This window comes from Sus scrofa, chromosome X, assembly GCF_000003025.6.
Source record: "Sus scrofa isolate TJ Tabasco breed Duroc chromosome X, Sscrofa11.1, whole genome shotgun sequence".
In the NCBI taxonomy this organism is placed as follows: Eukaryota; Metazoa; Chordata; class Mammalia; order Artiodactyla; family Suidae; genus Sus; species Sus scrofa.
The window spans coordinates 3,202,146-3,215,244 of NC_010461.5; the positions used below are offsets into that span (position 1 = coordinate 3,202,146).

General features: G+C 41.3%; 1 long non-coding RNA gene across 1 annotated transcript in view; it reads right to left on the reverse strand.

Moving 5' to 3' along the window:
* LOC106506882 overlaps nt 916-13,099 on the reverse strand; it is a 162,895-nt gene continuing 150,711 nt past the window's right edge. The window contains exon 6 of the long non-coding RNA XR_002340669.1: nt 916-1,463. This is a non-coding gene — a long non-coding RNA (uncharacterized LOC106506882). The remainder of the gene's footprint in view (nt 1,464-13,099) is intronic.

The following is a 13,099-nucleotide window of genomic DNA, read 5'->3' on the forward strand; positions in this document are numbered from 1 at the left end:
AGGTACACTGTTCTGTCAATTTTCCACTGCACAGCAAGGTGACCTAGTCACACGCACACATATGCATTCTTTTTTCTCACATTATCCTGCTCCATCGTAAGTGACCAGACATAGTTGCCAGTGCTACAGATATAAATAAAAAGTTAAAAGTATGGTTTATAGTGAAAAGAAAGCTCTGTGAGGGAAGTCTAGTCACACTGGATATTAGGGTTTAACAGCCAAGGCTTTGTTATGATGCTTATGTTCATTCAACTGGCACACAAAAAAAATGAATGATGTCATGGAACAGAATAGGTAGTAGGGAACAGACCGAATGCCATATAGAATTCTAGTATAGGATGAAGTTAGACCTCCAATCATGTGTGGGATGATGGATGTTTTGACGGATGGTGTTAGGACAAATGTCTGCAGGCCTTTGAAAGAAGATAAAAATGAGACTGATTTGGGGAGTTCCTGTTGTCATGCAGCAGGTTACAAACCTGACTACTGTCCATGAGGACGCAGGTTTGATCCCTGGCCCCGCTCAGTGGGTTAAGGATCTGGTGTTTCTGTGAGCTGTGGTGTATGTCACAGATGTGGCTCGGATCCCTCATTGCTGTGGCTGTGGGATGGCAGCTGCAGCTCCAATTTGACCCCTCCCCTGGGGACTTCCACATGCCGTGGGTGTGACCCTAAAAAGACAAAAAAAAAAAAAAAAGATTGATTTTGTACTCCAGATCCAAGAATGAATCCCTGAGGGGCCCAAAATCTAAATGTAAAGGAAATAAAGCCACATGAGAAATAGTGGGAAAGTTCTTTTATGACCTGGGTATAGGCAAATGGCTTTGGGGGGCAGAAGGGGAGGGCATGCTCATGGCATGTGGAAGTTCCCAGGCCAGGGATCCATTGAACCGATGCCAGAGCAGCAACTTGAGCCACAGCAGCCAGACAATGCCAGATCCTTAATCCTCTGAGCCACCAGGGAACTCCCAAGAGTCTGTGCTGTTCTGACAAGGGGACATAACTGAGGTGTGATTACCCTCTAAGAAGTGAAGGCCCAGTGGCACTGGATCCCCTTTACTGCAGGTTCCTTTCCCAAATTTCAAGTCAGACTTCGCATTGAGGGAGCCATCAGAAGTACGTCAGCATCATGTTCACGGAAGGATGATGGCAGTGCTGTCTCAGACGACCACCACCGTCATCAGAGCTGAATCAGTTTGTGGTCCTGTGTCTCAGTGTCACAACTGTGCCTCAGTTGTGTCTCCGCTTGTGGTCTTAACTGATCATCCCCAGAGCCTATGCCTGTCACTGTAGCCACCCTTCAGCTGGGTTCTCTCTCCCTTTTGTATGCATCGCTTGATGAAATATTGGTACATATGGTTAAACTTACCCAGGCAGGTAAGGTGACTTTTAAATGCTTGGTAGACCTCAAGGCAGGCCATGGGAGAACTGGATGGAGTGTTGGTGGGCAATACCCAGGCTTCCTAAAGAAAGAGAAAAAGAGAGACAAACTGGAATTAGAATTAGTCACACAGAAGAGGGAGAAAGGAGAGAGAGAGGAACTGGAATGGATCACATGGGAAAATTCTGTAACTATCAAATATTGCCCAGTCTATTTGGAGATGCACAAAGAATAGGGTAACTTAATTGTGTCACTTCTTTTTAAAAAATATTCTTTAGGCGTTCCCATCCTGGCTCAGTGGCAAGGAAACCAACTAGTATCCACGAGGATGAGGGTTTGGTCCCTGGCCCCGCTCAGTGGGTTAAGGATCGGGCATTGCCGTGAGCTGTGGCGTAGGTCACAGACATGGCTTGGATCTGGCATGGCTGTGGCTGTTGTGCAGGCTGGCAGCTGCAGCTCTGATTCAAGCCCTAGCCTGGGAACTTCTGTATGCTGCAGGTGCAACCCTAAAAAAGACAAAACAAAAAAACTTTTAATATTATAGTTGATTTACAATGTTCTGTCAATTTCTGCTGTACAGCAAAGTGACCCAGTCATACATATATATATACACATTCTTTTCCTCACATTGTCTTCTATCGTGTTCTATTGTAAGAGATTGGATATAGTTCCCTGTGCTGTACAGCAGGACAATTATCTCTCTGTTCAAGTATCTTCTCTCAAATATTATACTGGAAATAGCTGGCATCTCCTTTTCATGGCTTCTGCAACCATGACATTCCTCTTAGGGTATATGTTAGGGGATGGAGCAAGATTCCTTTGTGTCTTAGTTTTGTACTTTTTAGCTAAAATTCACAGGAGATGTGTTCCATTTTACATATGTGGATTTTCTCCCGAAATGCTGGGTATGCTTCGTGTTTGGACAAGCCTCATCTTTCAGAAAGAGAGAGACTGGAAGCTCAACCAATGGAACTGCCAACACCTGCCGCTGGCTGCAGGCAGGGATAGCCTTGCTCTTAGATGCTGTTGTTAGGGAAACCAGAAAACCAGAAGTGTGGGGTACAGCTTGCCAGACACTGCATCAGGTCAAGTACCACATGGAGTTCAGTAGAAATATTGCTGTCTCGGAATTTCCCGGGATTAGGATGACCTGGAGGCTTTTGCTACTTTTGCTTTTCTGCTTGGAGTGAGAATTTTCATCAACTACTTCTCAACTCCTGTCTTCTCTCCTTTTTGGAATAATTTTCTTTTTTAAAAAATTTCTATATTTATGTTTTTAAAATTAGTATAGTTGATTTATTACCGTGATGTGCCAATTTCTGCTGTACAGCATAGTGATCTGCTCATATATACACACATACACACACATTCTTTGTCTCATACTATGTGCCGTTGTGTTCCATCCCAAGGAACTGGATATAGTTCTGCACTGTACAGTAGCACCTCATTGCTTATCCACTCTAGATGTGAATTTTTAATCACTGTCACGAGCTAATCGGCACAGAAGGGCTCATCTAGAAACCAGGAAATGATTTGTGGATTGGACCAACAGAAAAGGCAGGCATGTGGCTCCCACAACCTCACACTCCTTTGCGCCACTCATCACCTAACCACCCACATGATTTCTAGAGCAAATTGCTAATGAATTCTCTGACCATGTGTGTGTGTGTGTGTGTGTGTGTGTGTGTGTGTGTGTAATTTTCATTTAGCTACATCTTTGCAAACAGCCTAGGCATAGTTTTGCAATTACAAACTTGATTTGAAAAATATCAATAAAAGGGAAAAGACCTTCCTAGGAGAGCAGTCATTAAGTGCATGCTTAGTGCACTCTTCTTTTAAAAAATTTTTTATTTCACTTTTATTAGAGTCTAGGTGATGTGCAATGTTGTGCCAGATTCTGCTATACAGCATAATGACCCAGTTATACATATATATACATTCCCTTTCTTATATTACCTTTCATCATAGTCTATCCAGAGACACTGGATAGAGTTCCCTGTGCTGTACAGCAGGATGTCCATTCTACTGCTACATAGTAGATTATCCATTCTAGATACAATAGTTTACAGTAACTTTGTTTCCTTTGATTTTCCTTCCTGTTCTTGGGCATTTTGTGAACACAGCTTCTAGGTTTAGACCCGTTTCTCCTGTGACCATTGTAAAATGTGGGTTTTTTGTTTGTTCACTTTTGTTTGGCCGTGACCGTGGCATGTGGAAGTTCTGGGACCAGGGATCGAACCTGCGCCACAGTGGCAACCCACGTTGCTGGATCTTTAATCCTCTGAGCCACCAAGGCTACTCAACAATGGAGTCTTGTTAGTGGATGATTATGCTGGGGTGGTAGCATTTGGGGCAGGGAATCTTAATTTTCCCTCCTTGTTTCCTTATTTTCCCTAGAGGGCCATGTCTTTAAGGGGACGTTATTTTGATTATTTCCCCAAAGCAATGCTGCATCACAGGTGCTACCCCTGTCCCCCTCACTTGGAAATCTGTTCCTGCCCATTCTGTGAGCCACCAACACTCGGGCTCAATATTTGGATGCTTACAATTTTCATAATTTATATAATATTTATATAAAATCTTTATTTTTTATTTTTTTGTCTTTTTGCCTTTTCTAGGGCTTCTCCTGCGGCATATGGAGGTTCCTAGGCTAGGGGTCCAATCAGAGCTGTAGCCACCGGCCTACGCCAGAGCCACAGCAACGTGAGATCCAAATCATGTCTGCAACCTACACCACAGCTCACAGCAATGCCGGATCCTTAACCCACTGAGCAAGGGCAGGGACCGAACCCGCAACCTCATGGTTCCTAGTCGGATTCGTTAACCACTGCGCCACGACGGGAACTCCTATATAAAATCTTTATGCAGTAGCTAATGTTCATATAAAATGTAACATCTTTGTGTTGTAACTGATACGATATTCACGTAAAACAGAAAGTTTACAATTTATGATTTAATGTTTATAACTACCTTGGGGGTTTTCAATCCATATACAGCGTGAAAATTTTTAATGGGAGGAGAGGTAACACACATCCCACTATCAAATTCTTTGGTAGGATCCTTGGGATTTTTTTTTTTTCATTGAAGAATTGATAGTAAAATCTCTTCCATTGTTGAAAACGGAACCTATCAGATGACACTGCTTGAATCAATAAAATTCATTTTTGATTCAAAACTGATAGAAAAGAATCTGTGAATTCAACTGGCATGAGATTAAGAGTATGCCGTTGCCTGGCTTTGGCAGGAGAGCCCGCAATATTTTAAGAAAATCAGAGTGATGTTGGTCCCACCCATTCTTTGAGAAAAGTGTGGAAGAAACAAACGTCTTTAAAAATAAGCAAATGTGGGGAGTCCCCGTGTGGCGCAGCAGGTTAAGTGTCTGCTGTGCTGTTGTCACTGCCAAGGCTCAGGTCACTGCTGAGGAATAGGTCCAGTCTGAGCCTGGAAACTACTGCATGCGGCACATGAGTCGCCACCCCCACCCCCCGCAAAAAAAGGTAAATTTGAAATGACTTCAAAGAAAGATCATTTGACTCTCAGCTATGATGGTGTAATAAAGTCTAATAGCATAACATGAGAAAAGCAGAATCAGGATTTTTCAAGTAAAACATTCCAGCAATATTTGGGTTCCAGTATTTTGACAACCGCCAACGATGGCAGTTGCCTATAAACTTAGAATCAACGTTGTCATAATATGCCATTGAAATTTTGTACTTTTTTTTTAACGAATTAGGAATGTGCGTTGCTATTATCTGAACAGAGAGCCAAATGTTCTTAACCCTATATTCTCCACAAGAAGGGCAAAGGCACGGCTGTGCCACAGAGACCCCTGGCCTCGGAGACTCACCTACAAGCAATGGGGTCTTTGCCTTCATGACTCTGGCTCATCAAATACATGGTATTCACGTCAATGGTCCTGCCTTATCCTGTCCCCATCGTAAGTCTCACATGCGGATTCCTCCCACCCTCCTCCACCGTCCCCACACCAACAGATTTCCCTACATCTGAATCCCAGAATGCTTTCCAAGTTCCCATCCCAGGGTGTGAACTCATACAATCCACAGCCTTGGAGGTACATACATTTAGAGTGAGTATCAGACCCAGCACAGGCATTTGAAGCATCTCATTAAATAACAAGTGGTGGCTTAGTATCCCAGAAGAAAAGATAAGTTTCTATGACTGCACGCCTTAACATTATAGAGTTGAGAACTCATCAGCTGTAGCATATGACTGCATGGAGGCATCTCTTACCCACTTTCAGGCGCTGTTTTATCCAGACCCCTGCTTTGCAGCATGGGGTCCAATTCATGGCTGTATCATAGTCACTCCCTCAGGAGACTTTCAGAGCTTTCAGGAAAACAAATACGGCAGATACAGATGTTGGAGAAGCAATCAATATTAACTTGAAGATGCAAGTGCTCTTATTTTGCAAGAAGTTGTGGATATGAAAGGTCCTTGTGACTTTTCCAGGTTTCTAAAATTATTCTTTGCTGAGAAAACTCTCTCAGACCAAGGCTGGGAAAGTCATTCTTTCATACCAACTCCCTCCCTCCATGTACCACTTCAACGAAATAATAGCTATAGGTAAAGCATGTGATTAGCCTAAGGATCATGCACCACCTCAACAAAATAATATCTATAGGTAAAGTGTGTCATTAGCCTAAGGACCATGCACCACCTCAACAGAATAATATCTATAGGTAAAGGGTGTGATTAGCCTAAGAGCCATGTACCACCTCAACAGAATAATATCTATAGGTAAAGCATGTGATTAGCCTAAGGACCACACACCACCTCAACAGAATAATATCTATAGGTAAAGGGTGTCATTAGCCTAAGGGCCATGCACCACCTCAACAAAATAATATCTATAGGTAAAGAGTGTGATTAGCCTAAGGGACATGCACCACCTCAACAAAGTAATATCTACAGGTAAAGTGTGTCATTAGCCTAAGGGACGTGTACCACCTCAACAAAATAATATCTATAGGTAAAGAGTATGATTAGCCTAAGGGTCATGCAGCGCCTGAACAAAATAATACCTGTAGGTAAAGTGTGTGATTAGCCTAGGGGAATGAGGGCCCATTACATTTGAAGATGATCTAAATGATTTGTAAGGCCTCTAGAGTTAACTGGCCATGCCCAGCTATGTTGTAGAAATAGAGGTGAATACATTATTGGGGGAGGAGGGTGGGGAATGGGGTTGCCATGTGAACCAAAGGCTTGAAATCATGTCAAGTCCAGGGTTCCTGAGCCAGGAAAGAAGGCATTTTTCTCCAATTAGTAATTCATCTCAACCAGCTTGCAGATGACTGCAAAAGAGATATTTAATTCACAGACCCTCTTTGCTTGGAGCGAGAACAATTACAGGGATAGAACAGACTTCAGGCAAGTGGATAAACCTGAGGTCTTATTCCTACTTCTGTATTTCTTACTGGAATTAAAAAAAAATTTTTTTTCCAGATAAACCATCTCATTTTATAACTCCATGCCCTCCCCACTTAGTTTCATCTTAACTGCCCATCTCCTTCCAATCCCTTTCCAGCCCCTGCTCTATCACCTTCCTCTGAAGTTTGGTTTTTGAACATCACCCCTCAGGGAAAACCTTGTGAACCTGCTCCAGACACAGCCAGATATGTCTCCCTTCTGATCCACACTTTGCTCTTGGTTTATGGTACACACTGTCCTGCCTTTTACTTTCAGATCTCTGTCATTCTGGGTGTGTGTGTGTGTGTGTGTGTGTGTGCATATGAGGAATACTTCTTTATGCCAGAAGACGAGATACAAAAGGAAAGAGAAAGCAGTAAACACTGGATTGAGGACTGCAAGGTGGTAGGATGGGGAACCAGATAATAGCATGTGGGTTATGTTTAAGCTTCTGTTTCTGTGTGGTTGCCTCGGTGATGCTTATAAACACACAGAGAAATGCATGAGCCATTTCTAGACTGTTGATGAAATCCTACTGACTATTGTGTCAAGATTTAGGTTTCTGTTGTTGGCTGTACCCACAGCACGTGGAGGCTCCTGGGCCAGGGACTGAACCCATGCTACAGCAGTGACAAAGCTGGATCCTTAACCACTAGGTCATCAGGGAACTCAAGACTCATGTTTGATGTATTTTTTAGAACCAAGGTCCAAATAGAAGGTGTTACATTTAATCATTATCTTCCTGTATTTTCTTTTTTCTTTTATTTTCTTTTCTATTCTTTCTGCCTGCCTGCCTTCCTACCTTCCTTGTAGTTTGTAGCTCTTGGGTTTATTTTCTCATGCAAAATCTAATTATTTTGAATTGCCTAAATAGCCTCCATAGTTTTTTTCTGGCCATGCAAACCAACATCAATTTACTTAGGAGTATAAAGTTGCAAAATAAAGGATTCAGCTAAATCATTGATAATAAGTAATATCTTTGCAAAAGGCGATTCTTTTATATAATGGTAAAAGAAGACACAGATGCGATGTGTCAAGTTAAAATTTAATTTCCATGTTCTTACTTAACTTTATGACCTTAAACTAATACTGTATTAATTTGTTAGTAATAAACAATCTTTAGATATTTGAACATTGCTGTGTTGACTATATGCCATTGATCAAAGCTCTTCAAGCACGTATGAGAAAATTCTTGGTTCTTGCATGAATGTGGGCTAACACCACATTTCCTCATCTGTGAAATGGGCATACTTTTAGTATCTACTTCATAAGGATATTGTAAAGATTAAAAGAAAGAGGACAGGAAATTCTAGAGAAAAACCTGACACATAGTGGAAACTGAAGAAAGGTCAGCTCTTATTCATGTGATTATTAAATGAATTTCTTCTGTTGTCATTTAACTGGAATTCTGGAGGGAGATACATGTCTACTTTGGCTCAGGGGTTGTAGTTACATTTGGTGCCACTCTCTTGGTCTCTCTTTTCTTGATGGTCACAACATGGCAGCTGTAGCTCCAGCAATCATGTCTCCATTCCAAACAGGAAAAAGGGAAAAGGGGAGCAGAGAAGGGAAAAGCCAGCCAAGTCCATTTTGGGTCAAGGCAACCTTGTGGACACCAAAGCAAGGTTTCCCACCTGAATTCCATTGCCTGGACCCATGACATGTGACATCACTGACCTTCAAGAGATGATGTACCATGGAGCTCTCTTGCAGTGGGAGATATTGCCACTCAGAACAAAGCATGAGGACCACTCAGGTGGATGCAAAGGACAATGAACGAATGATGGGCAGGCAGCTTTTAAGAGCTCCCCACCTTCCACACCTGTCTAACCAGGCTTGCTTTATCCTGTCCAGCTCGCTTTATCAGTCTCACTGAGGGGAAATCATAGACCAACTGCATTTTGTCCTCTTCATCCCCAAAGAACATGCTTTCTACAGCAAGCAGCCATTTGGGTCACATTGGTAGAACCATAAAATTATCAACATTTTCTGAGGTTCTTAGTACCTACGGAAGTGCCAGTTTATTTTGCAACTGAGTTTTCTTGACACCCAACCTACAGTCCATGCCCCTCTGCTGTGTTCCCTTGACGGTTTGTCCAATACAGTGGATTTATTTTTTGAACAGTCAGACACCTTCTTGACCCTCAGACTCAAAGGAGTGGGGTTTTATGTGCAAAATTTCATTTCTGAGAATACCTATTTGGCTTGAGTAATCTTTCTAAGAAGAATCTCAAACTATGAAAACATATGTATATCAGGACTTCCCATCGTGGCTCAGTGGAAACAAATCTGACTGGCATCCAAGAGGATGCAGGTTTGATCCCTGGCCTTGCTCAGTAGGTTAAAGATCCAGCGTTGCTGTGAGCTGTGGTATAGGTTGCAGACGTGGCTCTGGCTATGGTATAGGTTGTGGCTGTGGCTGTGGCTATGGCCAGCAGCTTCAGCTCTGATTCAACGCCTAGGCTGGGAACTTCCATATGCTGCAGCTGTGGCCCTAAAACGAAAAAAAAAAAAAGAAATATATGTATATCAATAAGTTCTTTGCCTAAAGTCAAGTGGAGGACACGCAAAGTTCTGCCTTGTATCACTATGAGGGACTCTGCAGAGTGTGAATTGTAGCCACCTCCAAAATATTAACTGTTTTAAATTAATTCTTCTGTCTTGGACAGAATTATGTCCTGAGTAGCGGATTTCTACTAGAAATCCAAGATTTAATAATTTAACCTATCTCCTTGTAAAATTGCTTTTACATACCACTTTTTAAATTTTAAATTTCACTTCATGTCAAAATGAGGGAGATATCCAGATAATTCAAAACTCAAAAAAGATATGAAATATGCCTTTTGATACTTCGCCCTCACACTTCGATTTTCTTCAGACAAGATTTGTATGCCTCCTTCCCGTGTTCACTTTATGCAAAGAAAAAAAAATGAATATATGATGCTTTTAACCTCTTTCCAACACAAAAGTTACTTTCTTATATGCATTACTTTATACCATGTTTTTGATCGAATACATCCTTAAGACTCTTTCTATGACTGTAAATTGGTGCAACCACTACGGAAAACAGCATGGAGCTTTCTCAGAAAACTAAGTAGAGAACTACCATGTGATGCAGCAGTTCCACGCCTGGGCATCTACCTATCCAGACAAAACTGCAGTGCAAAAAGATACACGCACCTTTTGTTCACTGAAGCATTTTCACAATAGCCAAGACATGGAAACAACCTAAATGTCCATTGATAGATGATTGGATTAAGAAGATGTGATATATACATATATGCAATGGAATATTGCTCAGCCATAAAAAAGAACAAAATCATACCATTTGAAGCAACATGGATGGAACTAGAGACTCTCCTACTAAGTGAATAAGTCAGAAAGAGAAAGACAAATACCATATGATATCAAATATATAGAATCTAAAATATGGCACACATGAACCTATCTACTGAACAGAAATTCACAGATATAGAGAACAGACTTGTGGTTGCCAAGAGGGAGGGGGAGGGTGTAGGATGGATGGGGAGTTTGGGGTTAGCAGATGTAAACTATGACATTTAGAATGGATAAGCAATGGGGTCCTTCCTTATACAGCACAGGGAACTCTATCCAATCTGTTGGGTTAGACCATGCAGGAAGACAGTATGAGAAAAAGAATATACATATATATATATATATATATATATATATATACACACACACACACACAATGGAATACTATTCAGCCATAAAAAAGAACAAAATCATGCCATTTGCAGCAACATGGATGGAACAGGAGACTCTCATACTAAGTGAAGTAAGCTGCTTATTTTTGTTTTTTGCCTTTTAGGGCTACACCTGCAGCATGTGGAAGTTCCCGGGCTAGGGGTTGATCTGGAGCACCAGAGCCCCAATAACATGGGCTCCAAAGCAAGTCTGCAACCTACACCACAGCTCATGGCAATACTAGATCCTTAGCCAACTGAGCAAAGCCAAAGATTGAACAGACATCCTCATGGATACTAGTTGGGTTTGTAACCCACAGAGCCCCAAAGGGAATGTCCCTCTTTGAGACAGTTTAAGCCCTCTCAATACGCTTATTTCCCGTCCTGTCACATTCCTCCCCCTAGCCATTAATTACTGCAACTTTCTTATGATCTTCTATGTGTTTTAAAGAGTGTTTGTCACCCCTTATCCAGAATTTCAATGTACTCTCCAGTAGGCATGTTGCTTTGGCATGAACACTCTGCCATATTGGTGAAACCAATAATCCTACATGTCTAAATAAAAACAAAAACAAATGGGACCTCATTAATCTTAAAAGATTTTGCGTAGCAAAGGAAACCATAAACAAAACAAAAAGACAACGCACAGAATGGGAGAAAACATTTGCAAATTAAGTGACTGACAGGGGATTAATCTCCAAAGTGTAAAAACTACACATGCAGCTCAATATCAAAAAAAAAAAAAAAAAAGGCAACACAATCAAAAAATGAGCAGAAGATTTAAGTAGACATTTCTCCAGAGAAGATATAGAGATATTAAAAAACCACATGTTCAAAAACCACATGTTTAGTGTCACTAGTAGTTAGAGAAATGCAAACGAAAATTGCTGTGAGGTATCACCTCACACCCTCCAAAATGGTCATCATAAAAAAATCAACAAATGATAGATGCTGGGAAAGGGTGTGGAAAAAAGAGAACCCTGTTTCCTTTCCTCGTGGGTGGGAATGTAAACTGGTGCAGCGACTACTGAAAACGGTATGGTGGTTCCTTAAAAAACTAAATATAGAAATACTTTATGATCCAGCAATCCCACTCCTGGGCACATATTTGCAGAAAACCATAATTTGAAAAGATACATGCACCCCAACGTTCATTGCAGCATTATTCATAGCCAAGACATGGAAGCAACCTAAATAGCCATCAACAGAGGAATGGAAAAAGAAGATATGGTACAGTGGGATATTACTCATCCATAAAATGAGTGAAATAATGCCATCTGCAGCAACTTGGGTGGACCAAGAAATTATCGCACTAAATAAAGTCAGTCAGACAGAGAAAGACAAATAGCACATGAGATCACTAATACGTGGACCCTTAACGAAACGTGATACACAAGAACTTAAAAAACAGAAATAGACTGAAAGATTTTGCACCCAAATTCATGGTTACCAAAGGGGAAATATGGGGCAGAAGGGACTGATTAGGAGTTTGGGATTATCATGTACACACGGCTATAGGGAACTCTACTCAGTACTGTGTAGTAACCTATGTGGGAAAAGAATCTGCAAAGGAACAGATAGGTGGATTTGTATAACTGAGTCACTTTGCCGTACGCCTGAAATTAACAACTTGGCAAGACAATTCTACTCCACTAAAATTTATTTTTACAAAATCCTACATCTCTTCCTTTCTGAGCATCATGTCTTACTCATCTTCTTGACTAAATGATGATGCCAGCAGCTGCTCAGGGGACTTCATTGACTGACTACACACTTTTTCTTATTTCTGTCTACTGGCAATGAGTTGTATGATTTTAACTGCACTGAAGTGTTTTATTTATATCCCAATTCCCTGCTCCAAACCTTAGTAGGCTCTTCCATTGTTTTATTACAGACCTACATTTTGGGATTTCTAGGTCTCTTCTAGTTTTTAATGTCTCTACTGAGACAGACGCATGTGGACCATTCCCCAGGGAGCAAATGGTTTTTTTCATCGGTCTGATTTAAGTAAGCTCTCTCAAAAAACCCTTTTCTAGCTCTCTTTGCCTTTGCTTATTTGATCCTTTTCTTCTATGAAAGGACTTCTCTTCCTCTTTATTTTGGAAGTAAATCCCAATCATTCTGCAAGTCCTTCTTTGTTGATAAGAGTTATTACTAATCCTACTGTGACCCCATACGAATCATAGCTCTGACCCCAATCATTCTGTGTAGGATTTACTGGCACTGGTCTGAAGAAACAGGTAAATGCTCTGGCTTTTTGTTTTTGTTGTTCATTGTTTTATGGGCATTTACTTCATTTCCCAATTAATTTAATTTGTAACCAAGATTTAAAAGCATGATCCATTCATCCCTAAGTGCTGAGCCTAATGTTTATTGTCCTTCATCAAAGAGCCACATAAGTCACACTTTAGGAAAGGTGTATTCACGTGGAGAGCCGACTTGGGGTTGCCAAGGGGGAGGGGGAAGGGAGTGGGATGGACGGGGAGTTTGGGGTTCGTAGATGCAAACTATGACATTGAGAATGGATCAGCCATGAGGTCCTGCTGTCCAGCACAGGGAACTCTATCCAATCTCTTGGGATAGA